This window comes from Aegilops tauschii, chromosome 2, assembly GCF_002575655.3.
Source record: "Aegilops tauschii subsp. strangulata cultivar AL8/78 chromosome 2, Aet v6.0, whole genome shotgun sequence".
NCBI classification, from domain to species: domain Eukaryota; kingdom Viridiplantae; phylum Streptophyta; class Magnoliopsida; order Poales; family Poaceae; genus Aegilops; species Aegilops tauschii.
The window spans coordinates 286,043,353-286,047,575 of NC_053036.3; positions in this window are offsets into that span (position 1 = coordinate 286,043,353).

Consider the following 4,223-nt stretch of genomic DNA (forward strand, 5'->3'; position numbering starts at 1 on the left):
CCAAGTCTAGGACTTATACTTGAATATGTTGTAGACTTTAGATTCTGGCTTACTGAACTGAGCCGGCCGTACATAGATAGATACGTTCAATATGCATTAGCCCCCAAGTGCCAAGTGTCTTTGCTTGGAAAGCGCTTGGGACTTTATAGGATGACTGTTAATAACCCGGAAATATATGCAGGCTGTTGGCAAGAAATTAGAGTCAGACCTGGCGGATCTCAAGAGCCGGCTGAAGGCACAAGAGATGGAGACCCGGAAGGCAAATGCCAAGTTTGTCTCCAGCATCGCCGCTCAGGAAAAGTTGAAGACTGAATTCGACGCTGAGCGGAAGGCCTGGGCTGAGGAGAAAACTGCACTGGTGACCCGGGCAGAACAGGCGGAGAAGGCCCTTACTGAGAAGACCGCTGAGCTCTCCGGTCTAAAGCGCCAAGTGTCCCAAATGGTAGCTGCCATCTTCGGTAAGTCGCCTCACCGGCTTTCATTCACATTGGAATGTTTACATCTCTTAACTCATCCTTACCACCGGGTCATCTGATGTTGTTAAACAGGTTCCAGAAGCGCCAACTTGAACCAGAGCGTGGTCACCAAGTTAAAGGCCGTGTACACCCTGGTGGAACAGCTCTACACCGGGTCACAGCGGGCTTTAGCTGTGGTGGCCCTGTCGAATGAAGTGCCGACTCATCTGGCCGAAGTCCTGCGCCGGCTCGCAGTTCTGCCGCAGCGGATCCAGGAGCTACGACGAGCATCCGCGAGATCCGGAGCAATCGCCGCACTGAGCCGGGCCAAAGCCTTCTTGCCGGAGCTAGACCCGGCAGACATCGCCCTGGGTTATCCCAGCCTGAAAGAAGACGGCTCAGCGTTCGACCAGAAGGACTTCGCGGCTTGTGTGAAAGCTGTGCGCCCGGTGGCCACCATCATCGGGAACGACACCGATTTAACCAAATATCAGCCGGGATACAACGCGGAGAATCAGAGGATTCCAACCCCTCGCTATGAAGCCATCAATCTGATTCCTCCGGCTCGCCAGCACACCTTTGCCCCGGAGATTAACCCGGACGGGTTAATTGACGAAGAAGCTCAGTTCGAAGCTCTCAGCGGCATCAACTGGAAGTCGTCGACCTTCGAAGCCTTGGGATCAGCCGAAGCAGAAGATGAGCCCGGGACTTCAACTCAGCAGGCGTCATAAACCGGCTAGCGGCTCACCAAACAACGCCCATCCTTGAAACTTTGAAAGATTTTTGTAATAGAGTAGGTGCAACAATTTATCTCTGCCGTGCCATCGTGCACGTAATGAATGCTGAAATCCTTTGAAGTCATTCTTTTGATGCTCCTCCGGGTCGGAATTATCCCTTTGTCCTTCTCAACCTTAAAGAGTGCCTTTAAATATCTGCATAGAAAGGCAAATTACAAGTCGCAAAGCGGCTTACCGCCCTGAGAATCAGGTGTTTGAGATGGATAACCCGGGATACGAACCAATACTCGAACGTAGCTGTGATGACACACTTAACAGCCTGTAAGCATACTTCCGGGTTAAATAGCCCGGGTAGCACGGTTGGTACAACTCGAATTTATTTGTCTTGATGACATCCATGATGCTCAACTAACAAGATAAACCAAAATTAAGCCGGCAAGTGAAACCCGGCAGTACATACTTTGACATGATCAAAGCAAGTTTGTGGTAAAATATAAAAACTTAAGGGCTTCCGGTTCGAATACGACCAGAAACTCGGTCCAAAGGGGTTAAGCTAAGATTCGGATACGATCATATAGCCCCCAGTGGGTTTGGCGATGCCAATCAAGAGGGTATCGACAGCTATGTTCTCTTTGGTTCGAATACGACCCATGTTTGAACAGGAAGCCCCCAAGTGATTCTGAAAATTTGTTTAACGACGCTGATTCGAATACGATCCACGTCGGTTCTCAGAGGGGTTACACTATGATTCAAATATGACCAGAGGCAACTTCCCAATGAACTCGGCACTTTGCCAATCAAATGGGTATCGACAGCTATGTTCTCTTTGGTTCGAATACGACCCATGTGTGAACAGGAAGCCCCCAAGCGACTTTACTGCTTACAGCTAGATTCGAAGATGATCATAAGCCGGATCTTCTGTAAGTCAGCATGTAACAACACACATTTTTGGAAGAGAGCAAAGGACAGAGGTCCTGCTTTATTGCTTTATCATAATATATACATGGCTGAGATAAATATGTACATCACAAGAGTCGGAAGCTCAAGTGTAGTAAGGCCGAAGCTGAGCTATGTTCCACGGCCGACGGGTCTCCTCCTCAGATTTACGTGAGTCCTTATGCTCCCGGATATCAATGAGGTAATATGACCCGTTGTACAAGTTCTTACTGACCACAAAAGGCCCTTCCCAAGGTGGGGATAACTTGTGTGCATCTGTTTGATCCTGGATGAGCCGGAGCACCAGGTCGCCCTCCTGGAAGACCCGGGATTTGACCCGGCGGCTATGATAACGGCGCAGGTCTTGTTGGTAAATCGCTGAACGGGCGGCTGCCACATCACGCTGTTCGTCCAGCAAGTCCAGAGCATCTCGGCGCGCCTGTTCATTATCCGTCTCAACATAAGCCGCCACACGAGGTGAATCATGACGGATGTCGCTGGGGAGAACTGCTTCTGCTCCATAAACCATGAAGAAAGGCGTGAAGCCTGTAGACCTGTTAGGAGTAGTGTTGATGCTCCATAAAACGGAGGGCAACTCCTCCACCCAACAACCTGGCGTCCGTTGCAAAGGGACCAAGAGCCGGGGTTTAATGCCCTTCAGAATCTCCTGGTTAGCTCTCTCAGCTTGACCATTGGATTGGGGGTGTGCCACTGAAGAGACATCAAGCCGGATATGCTCTCTTTGACAAAACTCCTCCATAGCGCCTTTGGAAAGATTAGTGCCGTTGTCTGTTATGATGCTGTGTGGAAAGCCGAAGCGGAAGATCACCTTTTTCATAAATTGAACCGCCGTGGCTGCATCGCACTTGCTAACTGGCTCAGCTTCCACCCACTTCGTGAATTTGTCCACTGCCACCAAGAGGTGGGTCTTCTTATCCTTGGACCGTTTAAAAGGCCCGACCATATCAAGCCCCCAGACCGCAAAGGGCCAAGTGATCGGGATCATCCTCAATTCCTGAGCCGGCACATGAGCCCGTCGGGAGAACCTTTGGTAGCCATCACATTTACTGACCAAGTTCTCTGCATCAGCGTGAGCCGTCAGCCAATAAAAACCATGACGGAAAGCCTTGGCCACAAGAGATTTTGAACCGGCATGATGGCCACAATCCCCTTCATGGATCTCGCGCAAGATCTCTTGACCTTCCTCAGGGGAGATACAACGCTGGAATGCCCCTGAAACACTGCGATGATGCAACTCGCCATCGATAACAATCATTGACTTAGCCCACCGGGTTATTTGCCTGGCCAGAATTTCATCCTCAGGCACCTCTCCCCGGGTTATATAAGCCAGATATGGCATTGTCCAATCTGGTGTGATATGAAGAGCCGCCACCAGTCGTGCCTCCGGGTCAGGGATAGCCAAGTCCTCCTCTGTAGGCAACTTAACCGAAGGGTTATATAGGACATCCAGGAAAGTGTTAGGCGGCACCGGCTTTCGCTGAGAGCCGAGCCGGCTTAAAGCATCAGCCGCCTCATTCTTCCTGCGGTCAATGTGCTCCACTTGATATCCCTGAAAGTGCCCAGCAATGGCATCAACCTTGCGGCGATAAGCTGCCATTAGAGGATCCTTAGAATCCCAGGTGCCTGATACTTGTTGAGCCACCAAGTCTGAGTCACCAAAACACCTCAGCCGGCTTAAGCTCATCTCCTTAGCCACCCGAAGACCGTGGAGCAAAGCCTCGTACTCAGCCGCATTATTAGTGCAAGGAAACATCAACCGTAGCACATAATGGAACTTGTCACCTTTAGGGGAAGCCAAGACCACACCAGCCCCCGAGCCCTCCAGCTGCCTGGACCCATCAAAGTGAATAGTCCAATAAGTGTTATCCGGCTTTTGCTCGGGTACTTGTGACTCTGTCCAATCATTGATGAAATCTATCAAGGCCTGAGACTTAACAGCAGTGCGTGGCACATATTTGAGGTCATGAGGTCCAAGTTCTATAGCCCACTTAGCAATTCTCCCTGTAGCCTCTCTGTTCTGGATAATATCACCGAGAGGGGCGGAACTGACCACAGTGATGGGACGACCTTGAAA